The sequence below is a fragment of the Pipra filicauda genome, unplaced genomic scaffold (assembly GCF_003945595.2).
Source record: "Pipra filicauda isolate LSUMZ 115617 unplaced genomic scaffold, ASM394559v2 scaffold81_size6448238_pilon, whole genome shotgun sequence".
Taxonomy (NCBI): domain Eukaryota; kingdom Metazoa; phylum Chordata; class Aves; order Passeriformes; family Pipridae; genus Pipra; species Pipra filicauda.
The window spans coordinates 5472989-5496673 of record NW_024104998.1 but is presented as its reverse complement, the minus strand read 5'-3'; positions in this window follow the sequence as shown (position 1 = coordinate 5496673).

The following is a 23685-nucleotide window of genomic DNA, read 5'->3' as shown; positions in this document are numbered from 1 at the left end:
CTATGAGGCCTTGAAAACAGCATACGGGCCTACATACCAGGTACAAAGCCCTCTACTCAGCACAGGTGGTCAAACACTTCTGACAGATAAAACCTCCATTCTGAATTGATGGTCTGAACACTTTCAGACTCTTTTCAGTACCAACTGTGTAGTCTGAGACTCAGCAATTCAGTCCACCACACAACAACCGGTGAAGTACAAATTGGATACTGCCCCCACTTTAGGAGAAACCCTCAAGGCCATACAGCAGGTGAAAATCAGTAAGGCAGCTGCGGTTGATGGAATTCCACCCAAAGTCTGGAAACATGGGGGCCTTACACTCCATGCCAAATTTCACGAGTTTGTGGTGTGCTGTTGGGAATTGATATATGCACAATAGTAATAAAGCATATTTTTGGATTAATGACTTCCTGACCCTGGTTTGAAGCCTGCTATGACAGACACCTCACATTTTCCTCCAAACTAATATCTATTCTGTTTCCCTTCATTGTCTGTGGTCAGAGCAGCAACACTTTTATTATTCTTTCATTGGACAATCAACTGCTGCAGAAAGAATGTTTCTGTAACCACTTTCCTTTATTAGCTAAATGTTGGTGTATTTATTCATACCTGCCTGTTTCTGTCCATTTCCAGGGCCCAAAACCTCTAACATATATTTACAAATCCACCTTCTTTCTGGTACCGAACACGAGCAGTTAGAGAGAAAAACATTTCTCAGCCTTTGCTTAGAAAATCAGACACTGTAAATATTGGTGGTGCCAAGAACACTTGCCAAACAGAGATGAGTGAAATGATTTATATGTAAAATAACTGGTAGCAATAACCCATGACAACAGGAGAATTTTCTGCTACTCCAGCTGTCATCCCAAATGGGAATTTTGTTTATTACCCATCTATCCTCTTTGTAATTTTCCAATTGCAGTAAGAAAACCTAAAGTAGTAACAAGTAATTAACATCTACTTTACTTGATTCTGAAAGTTTGCTCACACTTGCCAGTTTAATCTACATATAAACTGATGGCCTGGCAAAATTGGCCTTCGAAAAAAGATTATGGTAGAGTTAATCACTGTGAAATCCTTAAGGCTTTGCAGATCATTGGGAAGGCATCCAAGCAAGCTGTTCAGCAACATTAAGTCTTTGCAGCTATGTTAGGTACGGGAGATCAAAGTCGTATTTCAATATTTTATATCATCTTAAGTTAAAAATCACCTGTCACTGATATTAAAAGAATATTCTGTATTATTCTATATTTGAATTATTGTCATGTTCTTTTATTTCTTATGAATAATAAGTCAGAGCTTACATGTGGAAATTTTTCTGCATATTTATTCACAAATAAGTATTTAGCTTTATATATAAAACTCTTACTATGAATCAAGGTATTTCTCTGGAAGTTAATTTTTCTCTTGATAATTATGGTAAAGACAAAGTATGTACATAAGGCCTCTCTCACTGTACATGTACACAAATATGTCTATGTAGATACTGGACTGAACTGATTGGTGCTTGTGAATCTTCTGCAAAAATACTCATAAAACCTAAGACAAACTGTTGTGAAGTCTGTAGTAATAGTAGTATCATGAGAAACATTATACTAAGGTTCTTTTTTTTAGAATAGTAGCAGATTCTGTGTCTGAACCTCTTGTTCTTTTTATCACCATCAAAGAAAGAAATCTTGGATGCTTTCAATTTAAGTATAAATCATAAAAGCAGAAGGTACAGATGTTATCAGTCTATTTTTCATGGTGGGATAAATTGTATTTTGCAATTTCTTAAGTGGCTGAGTTACACATAATTGAACAACTCAAACTTCAGGCCTACAAGTTCAGCTTTTTCAGTCATCCTTCTCAAGCTTTACTACATCACCTCACAGAGATGAGATACAAAATCCATGAAATCCATGCACGCATCATTTTCTCACCTTCTCACAAATCAGATTGAAAACACAGCTACAGAGTTAACTTTCTCTTCCTGAGAAATTCTCTCCTGGCAACTGGAATTGGGATTAAACAAGAGAAAAAAGGAAAAAAAATATTAATCTGTGCAGGTTTTGACCATTTAAATAAACAACATTCACAAGCAAAAAACTTATGTTGGCTAGTAAACAGGTAACTTGTTTTCCTAGTCACTGTACTAGAGGCAGCAAACATGAACTGAACTCAGGAGGTTCCCTCTGAACATGAGGTAACACTTTTCGACCGTGATGATGACCAAGCACTGGCACAGGTTGATCAGGCAGGCTGTGGAGCCTGCGTCTCTGGAGAGAATCAAAAGCTGACTAGACACAGTCCTGGACAACTCTAGATGACTGTGCTTGAGTCAGGGATTAGAACAGATACTCTCCAGAGATTTCTTTGAGCCTCAATCCTTCTGTGATTCCGTGAACCCTTAGGCAATTAAATAGAAGTTTGTCTAGCCTCTTCCTATTCTTCCACTTCCCATTTTAACATCTTCCTTGCTGTGGATGAGCTTGCATTGTTCTCAGCTCTGCATGAAAGGTTTCAGTTTAGATTTCTTCTGAAAATTCTGAACTCCCCTCTTTTTGTTTTTTCTTTCTAAAGAGAACTGGAAAATTTGCACCTGTCACATCACTAGAATTATATTTTCCAGGTTTTGTATATTTCCTTACACCTGTAACTCAGAATACAGAATCTTCAGACAGAAAGGAAGTTACTGCCCAAACCTACAGCCTGGTTAACCAGATTCTTAAAAAAATTATTCACATATTCTGAAAAGTCACTATTTATCTCACAATGCTAGAAATAGTTCCTAAAACATATTTCAATGCTTTGTCCAGTTCAGTGTAATAACTGAAAGTTGCCTCCATTAGTCAGCAAATTATAGATCTTACCATTATGCATTTTTCCCAGCATTCAACCCAAGTTACCCTTTCCTCCATTTATTTCCAGCAGTGTTAATTATAAGCCACCAACGGTTTTTCTTCCTTCCTGGTGCACGTAGTTGTTTAATAACTGTATAATGACTTGGGCTCATTTACATAACGCTCAGTAACTCTTTGCTCTACCAGAAATCCCACTGACTTCAACAGGCTGTAATTAATGAACCAAATCTTCCATCATGACATTCACTTTTAATGCTGAAAAGTTCAGAAACTGCATTTAGATCATGGGAAATAACTCAGAATGGCTCATTCTGAGAGCAAGTCTGTAAGATTTTTATCCTGTAGTTGAATGCAGACCTACCAAGAAGGGAAGAAGAGAAGAAGGTGGACACCTGAAGAAGAGAGAGCTGCAATGCCACATTTCTCAGCTCTTAAGTAAACAGAAGTCCCTGATAAACAGCCACTCCATACAAGTAAGACCTGGCTGGTCACAGACAGGTAAGACCTGCTGCAACATGGACTACATTACTGTGATTTTCATCATACCACGTTTACTTAAGACTGAACTGCATTATTACTTGGTGCTTATTTACTTAACATCACACAAGATTATTTATTTTACTTATGAATGAAGATAAAGCCTATGGCACATTGAAACCACATAATTGTCAGGAAAGTGATATAGTAGTTTGTTTACACATTTGTGGAAAGAACACAAATGAAACAGTGCACTTAACCTAAAATGGTGTTTAAACCAAAACATTCAGGAATATGAGTTTAAAGATTGAGCTCTGTCATAATTTTTCTCTAAAAAAAATATTCTTATTAATAAGTCCACTTTTCTGATGTCAAATAGAATATAAAAAGCACAAAATAGTCTAAAATTATATATAATATCCACAGAATGGTACACTCAATTCATGGACTATCATAGGCACTAACATGCCACGGGCCAAAACACGGAAGATCTGATTGTCTCTTTTGATATAAAGGTTTTAAAAATCTCCACCTGCTACTACTCTTAAAGGTACAAATATCCTATGAGCCTGGAAAAAGAGGTCTGAGGAAAGCATCAGTCCATCAGTTTGGACGTCAAATTGAAGAGGTAAAAAATCTTTGAAACCAAAATGCAAAATTAAATTTTGAAATCATCTAATTTTTTTTTTTCAGACATTAAACTCCTCACCTGCTTTTGCCAAAAAAATTGTTCTGACAAAGACATTGTTTCCAGACACTCTTGTGTCTGGAAATGTGTCTTGTGACACATTGTTTCCAGAACTGAGAGTTGAGATAAAGAACTAGAGTTTGAGAGAGGAGAGTCTGAAATCCCCCTCAGACTAAGTCAGAGTACAGTCATCCATATTTTCTATCAGGCAATAATCTAAAACAAGGAAGAGATGCAGGAACACGGCTTCTAATCCACACACTCAAATTATACAAGGAAAGTACTAACTTTTGGGGAATAGGAAGAGGTAGTAATTACATCTTCTCAATGCAGTTCCATAAATCATACCCAAATTCCTTGCAAATCTTGCCCAAGTCGTCCATATGCATACTTGGATCTCAAGTAAAAGAACTTGCAAAGTTCTTTTACTTTTCAAGCATTTTATAGTACATCAAGCTGACTGAAAATGTTTCTTCCAGCAAATTTTCCTCTCCTAACTACACTGTAATGCTGACAAGCAAGCTTAAAATAGCACCTGCAGCATCCTTACTGCTGTAACAACTCAACCAACGGGAGAGCTGCCTGTTGCCCAGTGCTCTAGTTCTTGGTGGCACAGAGGAAAACTGCCACATTGCAAGAAGGAAGCACAGGAAAAAAGGCAAACACAACTCAGAATCTCTCCCCAGGGAGAGGAAGGGTTTGGATCAAAACAGTGTTGATAGACCATATGGTAAAATGAGTCACTGTGACTTATTTAAGGCTTCTAATCATTTTCTTATGACACACATTGCAATCAGTCAGGCCTAAATCTTGAGAACTTTTTTGATTTTCTGAAGTATAGGCTACTCAAGTAGCAAACTAGTTTTGCCTGTGAGGTTGACATTGTTAATTTCTTTTCTTTTATTACAAATTAGAGTAGAGGAAAATGCAACCCACCGAGAAAGAAAAAGAACCATTTCACTGCTTGGTCTCGTGAGTCCAGGAAAATGATTTTCAGATTCTAAGTCATTAAAATCAAGATGAAAATTACCTACAGGATTGTCTCACTGACAAGAACCCTACCTCAACTGTCAAAGTGTTGCTGGCTAAACTTGAAACTCTAAAGCACAGTAAAGGTTATTTTTCTAAAAGGAACAAGAACTTAGAAAATGAAACAGAACAGAAACCTGATACGCATATATGAATAAATAAAAAATTAGTTTCTGAGTTCAGAAAATCTCTTCAGAAGTGTTGGACAGGAATATTCTGAAGAGAATTGTTTTGGAGGAAACAAAGAGTTTTGATGCTTCAGAACATTAATCCTGTATCTATAGCTGTAACCATGAAGAAGAGAAAGCCTAACTTCGCATACAAACCTCAGCACATTAAAAGTACAAGGAGATAAAACATCAAAGTGGAGCTAGCAAGAAAAAATAATTATGAAAGGCACAAGCTGAGGAATAAAACCTTTCCCTATGAAATCTCAACAATATTCATCAACTGGTTTCTAGACCATTCTGTACTTCTGCTGTATTTTCCTCTGTTTTCATTTGAAAAATTACTGATGAAGGAGCCAGCATGATGGCTAGATGCTCTTAAATACATGACCTTATTGTAGGTACACACAAGAAATCACTACTGTGTTCATAGTGAGTGTACTCAATGACAACAAATCCCACAAACACAGCAGGCAGCAACATAGTCTCCTCAAATATAAAGTCTCCTGAAATTATTTCACTTCCATTTGAAATCAGAGCTTTAAAAGTCATGTAAGCAACAAAATTCCTACAACCAAGGAATGAAGTTAATTTTTAATTCACACAGGTTTACTAACATCTTACTTAGTCTGAGCTCTACAGATATTTGAGATCAAGATTAATGGCAAAGGACTTGTTTTCTGAGAAGAGTTTAAACAATATAATGAGGAATAACCTCAAGTACCAGTACAGACTGGTGGCTGCCCTACTAGAGAGCAATTCTGCTGAAAAGGCCCTGAGAGCCTTGATGGATGACAAGTTGACCATGAGCCAGCAGTGTGTCTTTGCTGCCAGGAGGATCAATGGTATCCTGGGGTGCATCAGGAAGAGCGTAGCCACGAGGTCAAGGGAGGTGATCTCCCCCCTCTAACTCGGCCCTAGTGAGGCCACATCTGGACTACTGTGTCCATTCTGGGCTCATCACAAGAAAGACAAGGAGCTATTGCAGAGGGTCCAATGAAAGGCCACAAAGGTGATTAAGGGACTGGAGCACCTCTCTTATGAGGAGAGACTGCGGGACACGGGCCTGTTTAGTCTAGAGAAGACTGAGAGGGGATCTCATCAATGTATATAAATATCTCAAAGGCAGGTGTCAAGAGGATGGTGCCAGACACTTTTCTGGTGCCCAGTGACAGGACGAGGAGCAATGGCCATAAATTAAAACACAAGAAGTTCCACATCAACATGGGGAAGAACTTCTTTACCTTGAGGGTGGCAGAGCACTGGAACAGGCTTCCCAGAGAGGTCATGGAGTCTCACTCCTCTGTAGACATTCGAAACCCACCTGGAGCCTCTCCTGTGTAACCTGCTCCAGGTGACCCTTCCTTGGCACAGGAGTTGGGCTAAATGATCTCCAGAGGTCCCTTCCAACCCTAACACTTCTCTGATTCTGTGATTCTGCAATATAAGTCAAATTTTTCCACACAAAATTCAGAAAACTAAAAGTGAAATGAATATATATATATATATATTCAAAAAGAAGTACAGATTGCTGACTGTTGTGTTTGCAGTCTTCTCCTAAAACAGGAGAAATATATATATATATATATATATATAAATACTATATCTTCTCATAGCACTTTCCTATCTTCTTGTTCTGTGAAGAAATCTTGTGATGGATCATGAGAGACAGAGGTCAGCTGAAAAAGTTGAAGCCCAGAGGAGGAGAACAACACTGAATCATGAACTTTCTCAAAACACTATGCCTATGCATCTGAAACACTCTGTACATCTGAATTATTTTGGTTTGTTAAAAAAAAATTCAATATTTGGCTGCAAACCTAAATTAATTTCATGGGTTTGCTTTATTAAGACACAAACTTCTACATTTTTTTCTGAGAAAACAGATCACTTCTGTTCAGATTTCCAAGAAGTTTTTCTATTGTATAACCTTTAGTGATCTTTCTTCTAAATACTTCTGCAGTGTTACTTTGAATCTATAAAAATTTTCACATCTGTGTCGTCTTTTAGTGAGATATTTCAGAGCTTTACTATTTTTTGCACAAAGTATCATTTCCTTTTTTTCCTGCTTAGATCCAGACTAGTTTTTGATTTGATGGTCCCATTCCCGCTTTGGAAAAAGAAAAACAGTGAGAAACCTTTCACATATTTTTGTCCCTTACTAGTAAGCACATTGCAAGACAAAATAAGGTCTTCTATTAGACAAAAAATTTCAATTTATTCAGTCTTTGTGTGGAAGCTCTTTCTCTTTTTTATCCCTTTGCTCTATTCACTATATTATTTTTCTAAATTTTATGACTTTTTTTTTTTAAATGGGGAGTCAGAATTACATAATGTTCAAGGTTTGCACAACTGTGGATTTGTACAGCGGCATAATGATGGAATCTGTGCTTTACTCCATTGTTTTCCTAACTTAGTTGTTGTAGGTTCTGTGGGATTTTTCTGCTTCTTTTCTCCTACTCCTAAGCATTGAGGTAATACTGGACACAGGCATAAACTGGGAGATGAGTGGCTGGAAGCAACACTGTAGGAAGGGATCTGAGGGTGCTGGTCAGCAGCAGCTCAGTGTGAGTCAGCAGTCTGTCCATTGGTAGTGCAGAGGGCAAACCCCATCCCGGAGTGCATCAAACACAGCATCACCACCCGGTCAAAACAGTGATTATCCTGTGGTATTCAGTGTTGGTGTAGCCTCACCTGGAGTGCTGTGTGCAGTTCTGGACTCCACAGATTAATGAGAATGTGAAGGATGTGATGGTACTCTACCACATCCAAAGGAAGGAAACAGAGCTTGTGCAAGGGCTGGAGGGCATAGCCTGTGAGGAGCTGAGAAATTTGTGTTTGTCTGTTTTGGAGAAAAGGAGGCTGAGGGATGACCTCCTTACTCCCTACAACTTCCCAAGGAGGGGAGGTGGGGAGGAAGGTGTGGATTTCTTCTCCTTGAGATCCAGTTATAAGACAGGTAGGAACGGTTCAAAGATACACTAGGAGAGGTTTAGACTGGACGTTACGGAATATTTCTTGACTGAGAGGGTTTCAAACACCATGAGAGGCTTCCTAGGGAGGTACCTGTTAGTTGTTTTTGAGGCTTTTGGACAATGTCCATAATAACATGCTGTGACTTTTTGTCAGCCCTGAAGTGGTCAGACAGTTGAGCTAGATGATCATTGCAGGTCCCTCACAACTGAAATATTTGATTTAATTCGATTTAATTTTAATATTTCATGAACCCCAAATCTCACTTTTTTTCTTTTTAGACAGTTATGATTATTTTGCCCTCCGCATTTAACTTCATATATATATACATAAATACATAAATACATAAATATAGCGAGTTTTTCCATGACTACATCTGAACAGTAGTTTTCCATCTTGGAGTCCTGAAACTTTGTAAGATTCTGCTACTGATACTCTACTAGCCAGGACTGCACAATAATGTTGGCTATCCAACAGTTAGGTTTTTTTTACTTTAGCACTCACACTAGCTAGGAAAAATATTTTAAACAATGTAATCAAAGTAATTTAATTGACAGTCCAAATACTAAAATCTAAACAACTGAAGATGCAAAATCAGCCTCAGACCTGCAGTGTACATGTCTGTAATTACATTCTGAATTTTAATGGATAATCGTTATATCAAGTACTACTTAAAACTCATTAAATCTTTGTACTTTTGAGTTGAAATGCCTAATTGAAGTTAAAAACCATTGCATGAAAGGTTATAAAATACAACAATAACCATTTTATTTGTTGAAATATTCACATTAAGAGGGATAAAGGAAATCTATCTAATATCACAGGATGTTTAATCACTTGCAAAGAAAAAGACAAAAATATTTTTTTAAAAAAGGCACTCTTTATACCCTGTAGATAGAACTTTGAAAAACTACACTAGGATTTACCATGTTCAGAGAGAAAGCTGAAATTTAACAACAAATCTAAAAGGCGTCACTGAAAGGCAGCATAATAAATTATTTTTTGTCTGTTTCCTGAGAAAAGCATCACAGGGTAATAAATGTCATCAATCTGGGATGATAGTACTTGAATCAGGGAAGCAGTAAGCCTGTAGGCTGAAATTACCTACAAGATGACATGAACTGTTGTGTTTTCTATACCAGAGAAATGACACTTCCATCTAATAAGATAGGCATTTAGAAATCTGAAAAATCAAAACTTCATCATTAGTAACCTTATTGAATGCTGAATTTTTTTCTTAAGCTGTAGGCCAAAGTCAAATTGAATTTCCAGACAATCACTTCTAGTGAGTCAGTACCTAAGGAACAACCATGCTACCAAGGCAACAGAACATAATGGAGGTAATTAGCCTTCACCAACAGGTGTCCCAACAACTCTTACACATTATTCAGGGAAATGAATAATTAGATGAGTATGACCTGATATGAGTACAGTCATGACACAGCTTTCCACTTGAAAGACAATCTGCTGATGAAGAAATCCCATCCAGATTGTAGAAACTTTTTTCAAGTAGAGAAAATCAGGCTGGATAGCAGTGTCTTGACAACAGCAGTTGTAATAGATGCCACCTCACCACCTATTTAAAAAAAAAAAAAATAAGGCCCAAGTGGTCAATATTTGAGATCAAGTATATTAAAAGCTTGGTTCACATTTATAAGTTCGTGACAAATTAGTGTGTCATAGCTACAACAGTCATTTGATAGCTTCAAAACAGTCCTAGAAGATGAAAAAAAGTTAGATAGAGAGAGTCTGATTGTCAGAAAAGAGGTTAGTTGAATTAAGCAGATAGAGCTGCTTTTTGCCTGTAAGCCAGAGCTTTGTTATCACATAGTAAAAGAGAACGTGGCACAGGTTTTCCATTTAAAACTTCAAATCATATATATTTTTATCCTATTATTTTCTTATTTTCATATCTCACACTACTTTCAGTAGCTAATCTGTGCAGTCTTTAATCAAACTTCTTAATTCCTCTGGAAATCAATGTCTATCAAAATGAATTTGCATTTCAAAACAGAGACATGGAAAAATGTTAAATCTTCCTTCTGGTACTTTATTCAACAAATATTAAAGAATATCACAGCTTTCTTCATGCCTTCTCAACTTTTCTCAGTAAAAGCAAGTTGTGTTAGACTGACAAATTATAGATAGTGCCTTTAAAAGCAATCTACTGTAGCAAGTGTAAAAATACAATTAGGATAAAATATTTGAACACATTCCTTCATCTAAGAATGACAAACTGCAATATCTCTCTGCCTGTCTTGTAGATATCTGTATCTCCCACACAATTGTATATGAAAACTATTTTTTTCAAATTTAATCTGACTACATTATGCATTGTTTAAACTAAACCTTTAAACTTGATTCTGCGTTCCAAAGTATAAAGTAAATGTCATCTCTTCAGAATTATTCAGATATTGAGAAGGAAGTTCATATATGAAGAGATGAATCTTCCCATCATAATTTCTGAACATTTGTCTTCCATCAAGCAGGCTTCTTAACCACCTCTCCAGTTTTATGTTGATTGCAGCATTATGCCACATTTCACAAGTAATATTTTTAAATCTGTCAGTATTTACCTGTGTCACCATTTGAGCTTTCCAGTATTAACTCAAGATCTTAGATTTTCTGGGAACAGAGACAGAATGTTTACCAGCTCAAAATCTTTGGTATATGTTACTAATCAAAATAAATATATGTTAAAAAATGAAAAAGTAATATTTCCCTTTTTTGTCAAAATTAATGCAAGACTTCTCACACTTAATCTTTTTCAAAGGGTTACGTGCATTTTCATGTGTAGCGACTTAATAACAGGAGCTAACTAGAAAACCACGTAACCATGTCCTTCTTTCCAGTGGAGAAAGTTTTTTTATTTGTTTTCTGAAGGAGAATACATATTTTGGATGAAAGACATATTTCCCAAAGAAAAAGGAAAATCATGATATGTGGTAGAAATGTAAAGTATGTAGGCAACCAGTAAAAGGTATGGATTTGCAATGGCTGGTAGTGAAAAGTGAACTATTTGGTGGGATGGAAGACAACACTGAAAAGGGAAACATTTGCCCGAAGAGACTTCTCTACCAGAATTCCTGAAAGATGGGAATTGGGATGGATCTGAGTATTTTCATCTATATCTTTTTATACAAGGTATGCACCATGTTATTTTGATGTCAATGATATTTGCTGATAAACCTATGCTTGGAGCACTGACAGGATATAATGAAAATGAAAATATTCTCTAGGAAAATGAGGGGCACTTGATTCTTAGTTACATTTTTGTTGCTACTATAAATGCCCACTAGTTTGAGAAATGATCTGGATATGGCAGGTAATTTCCAACCACAAGTCAGTATTATGACCAACCTGTGAAAAAAAGACAGATGCTATCCCAAGTTGCTTCCACAGAGACAGAGTCATGAAGTTCAATATAAGATGTGCATTCAAATTACTGTATACAGTGACATCATATAAATTAAAAAACAGTTAATTGAAATTAGAAAATACACTGATGCCTTTAAAAGTCACAAAAACTCTCATAACTTGTGTGGCCAATTAATGAAACTAAAAATTACCAAATGTGGACTGAGGAGCTAATATATGTGAAGATACTATTTCCAAAATCTTCTTTCAGAAAAATTTTGGAAACACTTTTGAGGAAAAAATGCTAGTTACAGTTTAGACCATCACTGAGCAGGATCAAGCTGAAAAAGAAACAAGAATCACAAGCAAAACAATGCTGGATTTTTCTGGGGGGTTAATTATTTATTGGGGAGGAGGTGTTCTTCTTGTTGTTGTTTGAAAGTGGAGATTTTATAAGAAAAATGAAACACAAGTTTTCAGCAGGGAGCTAAGAAACCATTCCTTAATATCAGTTATTATACAGAGCATTACATGGATTTTATTGTTGCCTACAGTATTGCAAAATTACATTCCCTGAGACACATTAACTTATTGTGAGTTATATGAGAAAAGAAAACTAAGGTACTACATGTTTTTTGAACAATGGTATTTTACAGAAATTTGTTTCCTTTGGGAAACATTGTGTCAGAAATTCTTCTAATATTCAATAACATCAGATGCGGTACAAAAACTTTGAGACAGCAACAGATCTGAGCTCAGAGCTACACTGTGAAAATCAAGAAACTAGATGTCACTGAGCCATATGCTGTGAAAAGATTCCCCCATTGAATCTAATTTCTTTTTGAATTATCTACCTATAAAAGCAAAAACATACCTTTAGGTTCAATGATTACTACATTTATTATCCACTTAATTCCCCCATTCCTACCTGACAATATGTAGGGTTTGAATAGGACATAGCTATTGTCTTCTTGGGAATTGGAACTTGGTTATAAGAACACTAATTGACTTATTTGGCCTCACAGCATAAAAATGTCATGACTGGCAAGGTGATAGAACAAGTAAGCAAAGCTAGCCTTAGTTTCACAAAAGGAAACCTCTTCAGAAGGTTGAAGGTGAACATTACATTTAGAAGTGACACTGGGTGTGTAGTCCTGTATAATTTTCCATACAGAGGAATGAACAGAAATTATTACAATCACATCAAAGTAAATGCAGCAACTTTCTCTGTAACAAATACTGTGTATTCCTACCACCTCAAAATAAGAAAAGAAAACTCATTAAGGGAAAACTAATTTGATTTTAAGCATTTGATTCATCCCTTTAAGAAGAATACCAACCGGAATAACTTTTGCAACAGACTTGGACTTGGCAATTTGACCACTTCTGACAAAAACAAAGTCTGGACACCTAATGCCATCCCAGAATAGGTGAGGTGTATCTTGGATATTGAAGGGGGTATGAGAATACTTTCTCCAGTTGGTACACACTAACCTAGTTTATATTCTTGGGCTCATTTCCTTCACTGCTCTCACTTCTCCATTATCACTTTAAAATCTGTGCTTCTCTAATAAACATTAAGTATTAACTCCATAACTTACTGACTCATTGGACATCTGAAGCATTTACAGGGAACATACCATAGCTGAAGTAATTTTTCTTAGTTGAATTCCTATCTTGGGTCTAGGAATAATGAATGAAACACAAAGTCTTTTAGCAACTTTTTTCCTCAGCTGCATAATCTTTTCCTCCCTGGTCTCAGCTGAGTGCTTGAGGAAAACTATTTTACAACTTACTTTTATTTAAACCATTCCTTGCAGAATAATATATAAAAAGCAAGTCCCTGGCACATTTCCAGTAAGGGCTGAGCTCACTATAAGAGCTGCTTTTAAGATTTTTAATCTGAATTTCAATTCTTTTTAACCAAATATAAAGACATTCATTAGCTCCACAGGGTGCTATTTGCTCTCCAATAGGAATTAATATAAAAAGACTTCCAAAACTCCCACATTGTTTGCTGAAGGGGATTCAGAATTGAATGAGAATATTGTCCACAAGATTCTTGAAACACATGGACAAGATGGAAAAGATTTGTCAGATTCTATTACTGCAACACCTCAAAAGCAAAACAAGGCACCTGGACAAGAGTAAACCTCACAGATAATAAATGACTGTATGCATTACTCCAACAAAAGTTGCAAATAAGACAAATTAAAAATTTTTTATTATCTTTATGCTACCTTCTTGATGCAAAGTGAATTTCATGTTTGTGCTACTTGCAGGTGCTCTGTGATCTTAGAGGAATCTCACAAACAATGCTGGTTTGTGCACAAAGAATGCTGGTTTGTCTAAATGATTGTTAAGGAAGACTTCAATAATAACTGAATAAGTTTCTAGGAATCCTTCTATTGATGTAACCAAGAACAGCCTTTAGTCTACTGTAATATGACAAAAGATGGTATGCCATTCCATTGGTAAAAAAATTTCATAATAAATGGCCTGTGATTCAGGCAGTACAGAAGCTGAAGCTCAGATAACTGATTTGAATGCTATTTTCAAGTCTTAGGTGACCTATTGTATTTGAATGGAGGATGGCAACCCTGGCCATTCATAGTTAGCAGTGGCCTGTACCTATCCCTTCGTTCTGAAGGCAATATTCTTTCCCCCTCAGTAGATGTGACAATATGAATGTTATGTTAATACTACCTCTGTTGGTGGTAAACCTCAAACTTTAGTTTAGCCAAGCCAGCTTGTGAGTGATGAACTGGCACCCACTTCCAGTCATGCTCTGAATGGTGGTTTAAGTACATTTCATTGGAAAACAAATCAAAGCCACTAGGATTAGAGAAAATTTATTGAATTGTTTAGTTTCTGTGTAAGTGTGCTGTAAGATAGGATTGACTTCAAATAGTATCTGCAATAAAGGCAAAAGTGAGAGTAAAGAGACAAGGTTAGACAATCAACTATAAGGATACCTTCAACCTATGTTCTTTTTTTTGATAACAAATGCTAATGTTTCTAAACAAACCATACAAAGCAAAACAAAATTACTTAAGTTTGTTATTTTCTGAGTCTAGAGTCATGTCTACTTCTGGACATAGTGCAGACAGAATGAAAGCTTCACTGTTTTACTTAGGTGAGGGGATAGTATGGTTACAAATACAAAAGCTCCCTGAAAATGTCTGAAGATGACACAAGCTGATCGAGCTATTTTTCTGTTTGTAACAAAATACATTAAATGTCAGTGAAGGAAGGAAAAGGTGGAGATCATTGTTCAAAGTGGTGAAAAACATCACTTCTCCTAAAAAATGTTGTCTATCTCTAAATTCTTTTGCATTTGTATTTCTAATGACTGTATATGTCCTTATCTGGTTCCTTATCTGTATGCAGTCACAAAAGCACAGAATTAAATGGCTTCTTTTATCCTGAATCTCTTTTTAAACCAATTCTTCTGCTCGCACTCCAAAGAAAAGCTCTCAAAACATTGCTTCACAGAGGTTAGACAGTATTTTGGGTACTCCAGATTATTTTTTTTCCATTTCTCACTCATCTGAAAAGACTCTTTTGAACTCTCTCCCTTCAAGTGTGTTTGATTAAACCTTCAAAAATACTATTACTCTTACTTTTCCCAGAAATAATCCTTCTCACTGGATATGGTCCTTCTCCGAGGCTCAGAACCATGACTGATTGCCCTAACAGCTGGCTTATACAATAGGAAAATGAAAAACTCACATTTTCTTCTGCACTGTGTGCCTTATCCTTTGTGGACGAATTAAAAAGAGAGGGGCAAAGTCAGTAATGAATAGCTTTGTAGTTTGCTCAGATGCAGGAGAAATTCTCTCCCAGCACCAGGAGCAGAACTCTGAAAGCATCTTTTAATCATCTTAACAAAGGTTGACCTCATTATTTTCTCTATCAATTCACCACTGAGGGTACACTGGCATTGTTTCTGTGGCACCTGCAGCTTAATTTGTTAAATTATAAGACCAGCTATTTCAAAAGCAACATTATGGTCCTGAAACCTAATGAAAACACAGGCTAAAAACCCGATGTTAAGTTAGCCTGGCTCTCCAGTATTGCCCTTCTGTTTGTCTGCTCAGAGGGTAGAGGTGGTCATATGTACAGTGAGATCGTTGTCCTAGTTAGGACAACTGAGACCAGTTCATCAGGGTATGGGTGTAACCCAAAACTGTGTATTCTATAGCCTTCCATGCCATTTCCCAGAAACTGTTATCAATGAACCATTTACACCATCTGCCCATAGAGCCTGACTCCTCAGGCTATAAACTAGGTGTTAAGAGGCCTGTGAGATAGGAGGATGCTCCTGTCCTCACACCCTTTGTGGAACTCCCCGCCCTGAGGGAAGTGCTGAGCATTCCTGCCTGAACTGCAGGATATATAATCTTGGAGTCTTGGAACATTTTTAACCACTCTGTGGGATCCAGAGAAGGACTGCGGCTCATCGCTCTCAAACAGACTTGGATCACCACCCTATACTGGACTCCAATCACCACTTTGACCAGACTGCAACAGCTCTCCCCCCAGCATCTCACTGCAATCACCACTTTTGACTAGACTGCAACAGCTCTCCCACCAGCAGGTTCTTCCCCTCTCCCTTTACTTTGGACTCAAGCGGGGCCCAAGGAACACCACGTTGTTCATGCCCCAGGGTACTGGGTTATACATTTGGGTTTTGTGGGTTAAGACCAATTGTTTGTTTGTATGATTGTACTTACTGTATTATTTTAGTAAATTGTTATTCTGACTTATAATCTCTCCTTTGAGTTGAGTTCATTTCCCCTGCTGGTTAACTCTTAAACCAGCACAATCGTGATGGCAGGAGGCACATCCCCATGGATCAGAGTTGTACAGACTCTCTGGTCACCTGCTCCAGTGATTGACCTCTTTCACTGCCAAAATGCTTTTCTTGCATACATCAGAAATTTCCTTTGCTGCAAATAGTGACTGAAGAGATTGATATTCCTGAATGTCCTAGCTGCAAAAATCCTTCAGGGTTCTCTACTCTATTGCTTCTAAATTTGTCATAATAGTTGACAAAGGTTTTAATAAAAATAAAGGGAGAAGAGTCAAATTAGTTTGAGGGCAGAGATGATAAATGCATGTTTCCTCACTTGCTCCCTGGTAGGTCCATACACACACAATTGGTAGCTACCAACATGAGAGATATGAGTAGAAAAAGGTTTTTCAATTCTCTGTTTGACTTCAGAGACTTTCTGTTATCTATTTGCCATAGCATTTTGTGTTGTCCAGTGGATTGTGGAGCCCAGCAGTGGACAAAGCTTCCCTCTAAACATCCTGAGTTTTAAGCATGATGTAAAAATTCTCTGACGTGTAGTAAAAGTGGGTTTTGTTGTGACACTGATTTCACAGATTAGTGTACAACCAATGATGCAGCACAGGTCAGTGAGAATCAGACCTCGGTTCCTGATGTCCACCCATAGAAATCAAGCCTCAGTAGATGCAGGATATGCACCTATCAAACATTCAAGCTAAGACACATTCAAAATTTCAGATTTTAAGGTAGTAGACAATAGAGCTGTATTGTATCCATAGCATAGATCAAAAGATCATGAGTAATATATGGTCTCAAAGTATTTAGTGTGTTACATATGACTACATTAAATACACAGATGAACACAATACCGTAAGAAAGTGAAAATTATATTAGTGTATTTTGTACAGATTTATTGTATTTTAATTTTTACTAAATTGGCAAAAAAATATTTAAAAATTATAAGAAAATTATTCCAACATTTGTCCATTATATACCTTGCAATTCTTATTCTGTGATTCTAATATTAACATATAATGAACAAAAGTTTAATTTGCCTGGGAGAGTATTGCCTTGTTCCATCCTTAGACAGTCAAAAATTGTATGCATATTCACCCTTTGGAGATTATCTAATACCACTGCACCCACAACAAAACCCCTAAAGTAGTTGAGGCTCCTGACTATTATGTATCTCCTTCTATTTCTCGTTTCAGAATAAGAAACACTGCAGAACTTTCAAAATACTGGGAAAATATGCTACATTATTCACAAACACGTCTTTCAGCCACCAATTCAATTTACACCAATTTATATCATATTGCCATTTCTCCCCCAGTGACAGTCAAGTCCCAGAAGGGACAAAGGTTTGAAGTGTAAACATTTAAAGCTGTGCTGAGTTTATGCTTCACAGGAGCACAGGGTTTAGAAAACCATATTAAACTTTTGCAACAGATCTGTTTGCCTGTGAAAAACATGACTGAATCTTTTGAATTACTGAAGAATAACAACACAGCAAATCACTGCCTGCAAGCAGTAACTTTGTTAACTTGTGGAGCAAGAGATGGTGTGGCAGTGTGCTGTGCATCATTACAGAAGGCTGCGATGAGTGGATATTCTGGTGAAATTAATGAGGGTGATGGTTTAGTAGGGTGATGGTTTAGGAGGGTGTAATAGATCTCAGAACTGCACTCAGTGATGCTTTTCACCAGAAGCTTTAATTTCATCCCATGAACTACTTTGGTTTCTTATTAAAGAATTTATTTATTCCTTAAACCACATAGTGCAACCTGTTCTTGCAAGTCATATTGAAAAATCTATTTATAGGAATTGTTCCACACCAAAGGCAATGTCTGAGAATGTCTGTGAAAGCCCCAATCACAGTGTGGTGTTCTATTTCAGAGGAAGTCCCTTTAAACTTCAGTTTTGATCCAAAGAAAAAGTGTAATAATAACTGAACACTAAATAGAGTAGAAAGATACGTAAATGTAGTAAGAGACTAATATGGATCATTAGAGTAAATAATGATGTTATATTCATACCACGGTGTAGTGGTTTGAACCTTGTTTTCCCCAGGGGCTAAGAGAAGTGGTAGACCCCAAGGGGTGGAAACCCCTGGAAGTTTTGAAGTTCTGCCCAATGGGCGCTCCTGCAGAAATGTAAACATATCACAACCAGACCGGAAAAGAAGAGTTGTAGTTTGGTGGTTGTAGGAGAGGTGGCCATGTTGTAGAGCCACGAGGAAGGGGCTCTGAGCCCCTTGGGGCCTCTGGCCCCCTCCCAGCCCCTGGCTGGGGGGCTGCAGGGACCTGGAACAGCATAAAGCTGGGCTAGGTGCCTGTAGTTATGCCGGGAGATGTTTTCTCCATGGGCACAGAGCAGCAGCCGACACTGACCAGAGAAACAGTGGCAGAGAGCCAGAGATAAGGACCTGAACTGAAGGAGCAGCAGAAGCAACATGCAGCACCAGAGAAAGGACTCCTGGAAGGAGAGCTGAGGAAAGGAGAGCCAGCAACTGAGAGCTACAGAGTTCTTGGGGGTAAGACTGTACCACACTCCCCCAAAACTCCCTTGAGATCCCTCTTGGAGAAGAGGGACATGGACTCCTATTTTGGAGAGCAGTTTTAGACATGCAGCACCGGAGAGAGAGGAGCTGAGAAGCTCGGAGCGTCCCGTAGCTGGACCGGGACGGCCAGATGGAATGTGGGGGGGGCGACCTTGGCTTCCCCCCCCTTGCACTGCTGCCACGGTGGCAGCCTGAGAGACAGGGCACAGAGGCCCTGCAAGAGATACCAGACCGTCACGAAGACTCCCCTGTGTCTTCGTGATATGACGTGGTGAAACGACCTTGTCTGGGGTTACGAAGACCACGGAAGACCCCTCGGTTGTGAGGCGATGGGGCCGGGGGAGCTTGAATACCTCCCTCGTGGACGCTGGCAGAAAGCCAGCTATCAGCTGCTGCATGCATGAGAAGAAGAAACCTGCTGCCTCAGAAGATGCTGCTGCTTAAGGACTGGATGGGATCTGTCCTTCTTTCCCTCCTGGACTTTTATTTGGAGGGGAGAAGAGATCTGATCCATTGTAAATACATATGTCATGGTAGAGATAGTTTGTGATCATGTGTATAATGTGATATGGTATTTATTTGTACAGTCATTGTAATATATTCCCTTTTCCCCACTTTGAGTCTGGTGTGTTCTGTCTGGAAAAACCCATCTCACATTAGGTTGAGATGTGGGAGGGGGAATGGAGCTAGGGAATTGGATGTTGGGGCTATCTCAAACCATGACATAAATGGTAGCAGAGGACGGTTTCGAACCATTGAGAGAGAGAGAGATAAGAGCCATGATGCTTGTGGTAACAGAAAAAGTTTTCCAGACAAAACATAGACTGTACCATTGTAGAGTAAGTAAGCCTATAGTAATGTAAGTTAAGTATTAAGAGTAGAGTTAAGTTTGTGATAATGCTATGTTGATATGTAGTAGAGAGATTTTGATTATATTTTAGTTATTGAAGATTGCATGTTGATTAGAGTTTTTTTTCAGTTGTTGTGATATGTTGACATTTCGCAGGAGCGAGGGGTGGAGTGTTGTAGTGGTTTGAACCTTGTTTTCCCCAGGGGCTAAGAGAAGTGGTAGACCCCAAGGGGTGGAAACCCCTGGAAGTTTTGAAGTTCTGCCCAATGGGCGCTCCTGCAGAAATGTAAACATATCACAACCAGACCGGAAAAGAAGAGTTGTAGTTTTGTTGGTAGGAGAGGTGGCCATGTTGTAGAGCCACGAGGAAGGGGCTCTGAGCCCCTTGGGGCCTCTGGCCCCCTCCCAGCCCCTGGCTGGGGGCTGCAGGGACCTGGAACAGCATAAAGCTGGGCTAGGTGCCTGTAGTATGCCGGGAGATGTTTTCTCCATGGGCACAGAGCAGCAGCCGACACTGACCAGAGAAACAGTGGCAGAGAGCCAGAGATAAGGACCTGAACTGAAGAAGCAGCAGAAGCAACATGCAGCACCAGAGAAAAGACTCCTGGAAGGAGAGCTGAGGAAAGGAGAGCCAGCAACTGAGAGCTACAGAGTTCTTGGGGGTAAGACTGTACCACACTCCCCCAAAACTCCCTTGAGATCCCTCTTGGAGAAGAGGGACATGGACTCCTATTTTGGAGAGCAGTTTTAGACATGCAGCACCGGAGAGAGAGGAGCTGAGAAGCTCGGAGCGTCCCGCAGCTGGACCGGGACGGCCAGATGGAATGTGGGGGGGCGACCTTGGCTTCCCCCCCCTCGCACTGCTGCCACGGTGGCAGCCTGAGAGACAGGGCACAGAGGCCCTGCAAGGAGCTTGAATCTCCTGGAGATACCAGACCGTCACGAAGACCCCCCTGTGTCTTCGTGATATGACGTGGTGAAACGACCTTGTCTGGGGTTACGAAGACCACGGAAGACCCCTCGGTTGTGAGGCGATGGGGCCGGGGGAGCTTGAATACCTCCCTCGTGGATGCTGGCAGAAAGCCAGCTATCAGCTGCTGCATGCATGAGAAGAAACCTGCTGCCTCAGAAGATGCTGCTGTTTAAGGACTGGAAGGGATCTGTCCTTCTTTCCCTCCTGGACTTTTATTTGGAGGGGAGAAGAGATCTGATCCATTGTAAATACATATGTCATGGTAGAGATAGTTTGTGATCATGTGTATAATGTGATATGGTATTTATTTGTACAGTCATTGTAATATATTCCCTTTTCCCCACTTTGAGTCTGGTGTGTTCTGTCTGGAAAAACACATCTCACATTAGGTTGAGATGTGGGAGGGGGAATGGAGCTAGGGAATTGGATGTTGGGGCTATCTCAAACCATGACACACGGCTAATAATATTGCAGCTATTTTATCCTGAAAAGCTTAGGTGATCCCTAAAGAAAAGTACTGTTAACATGGAGGAAATCCTGCTTTGTGATGTATAGTCACTGAGATAGCTGAGAATTCAGGACATCCAGGAAGATGTCAATGAACTATTCCAGCTTAAAAACAGCAGCTCTAAAGTTTAGTGACTGGTTCTATGTATGGGGCCTCCCAACACCAGGTCGGCTGAAAGTCCTACCAAGCCAGCCAGACTTACTGACTCTGCCTGCAGTTTTCGTGAGTTAAGATAACTGTTTGTAGAAAATTCAGACTACCAGTCTTTTCTAGTCCCATATGAGTACCAGGGTGCTACTTTCACCCAGCTACAGATATGATGTTCCTCAGACAAAACACTTAAACAATTAATCTGCTGAAGCTGAAGGAAAAATTCAGCATTCCTGCTGGCACACACCTGCTACTGGTCTTCTCACAGGGCCCAGAATGATTCTTCAGTGTCAAGTTCAGATTCTTGAATAAAGAAAAAACACATTTCCACGATTCTAAAGCTCTGACATTTAGTATAATAAACTAATACTCTTTTCAGGCAAGTGCTTTTCATTCTTAAGCAAATAACAAAACAGTACTTTGTTTCAACAATAGGAAGGCTAGATCTGACAAGCTATTGTTATAAAAATGAGTCACTGTTTTATTATTCTGATTATGAGGCCTGAGGACAAAAATATGCCATTCATTCACTACAGACACCCCAATATTCTTCCCCTACTACCAGATAAAAGTCTTCTTTTCTTTGTCAATGTACATTGGGAAAAAGCCTTCTAGTGACTTTATTATGACCTACATATTACTGGTTTTTTTATTTCCTTCTGAGGCCATGAGTACACTGCTTAAATTGTCAGCCAAGCAGTCTGAGGTGTGTTCCAGCATCACTTGCATGCCAAGCCAATGCATCAGTGTGCAGGTTAGGGTGTGGAAGACAAATTTCCCCCAGCGACCCCACCCTGTTGGATTGCTGTTGTACTCTGGACATAGTGCATGTCTGGAAAAGAGCAAAACAAACTGAAGTGTTAACACTTTGTACAAAGGTCTCTTGGCTTTAGTTGCGCCATGGTAAAATAGCCTGAAAGGAAAACACAGCTCTCATTTTTATCCATAGAACAGTTTGAGTAACTGGCTTTCAAATTCAAATAACTGTTTATTGCTGAGCAATTGTTCTCTGAGGTAGATGGTAGGTAAGAAGGGTTTAGTCTCCACAATGTGTGGCTCCACAATGGTGTTCATAACTTGCAACCTGTGAAACAACTATGGGCATTACAAAGAACATTCAAGCAAAGCTTTACTTTCCTTGCTTTTCACATTATTTGAGTCAAATCCAATTGTAAGTAATGCCAGAAAACACAACTGAGACAAATAATATTTTGTAATGATACTAAAGAATATCACATTGAGAGAAAAAAGTTGAAAGTCTGAATAACCATTGTTACCCGTCTCCAGCTTCACATCTTCTCCCTGAAAGGTTATTTGAGAGTTATTGTGAGAAAATAAGAATATCTGCAAAACACTTTGCTGTAGAGCAAATAAAAAGTTTCAGAAGACCATTCATTTGCTGCATAGAAAGAAGGAATAAGGAAATAAATTACTTGTAATCAAAAGCAGACTAAAGTGTCCTATAACAAAAGGCTGGGAAAAAAAAGTAATCTAAGTGCAGAGAGAAAGATCCTACACTAAAAGACTGGTCTCTGGATTTCTACAGAACTTTACCTTTTTATCTTGGTTTTGGAGATAGAAAAGCATTCATTTGATTTGAAGAGCAATTTGAAAGGGCTACTTACCAATATAGCTTGCTAGAAACCTGTGTCTATGTGTGGTGACAAATTTGTCTAGTTCTAATAGCCTCATTTATCTAAAAGCAGACATTGAATTCAGAGTCACAAGCCAGACAGTGCAGACTTAATAATCTTTGCTTGCCAGTGATCTTTTTGTACCTAGAAGACTGATTAAATTGGTCAGACTGCAAGACTGCAAGACTCTTCAGACTCAAACACACAGTCCCATTTCTAGACACCTTCAAGGGCAGTTGTATTTGTTCCTCAGTTTTTTCATTTTCAGTTTACAGAGAAGTTTCTTTAAATTCTGGATTAATAAATCAAATAAAAGGACATTTTAATTGCTATTGAAAACTGGTCTTTTTCACTGTAACATATTCTGTACTGTTGGAAGAATAGAACAGCAAAAAGTATAGCCTATATCTTTATTTTCTCTACATTCACTGATACAAAAGTGACAATTTCTCATTAACTGTTATCAACACAGGTCTCTTTTTTTGTAATAATAATAATAATAATAAAATTGCCTGTTCTAGGTTCTCCTTTTTAGAATTTTTCATAGTTGCAGTATGAAATACTTCCTTCTATCCAAATTCCAAGCTGTATCTTATTCTTGTTTGCATAATAATGGGTGAGAAAATATAAAAGATAGAAGTTTTATTTTCCTAGAAAGTGCATGAACTTCACAACTACCAT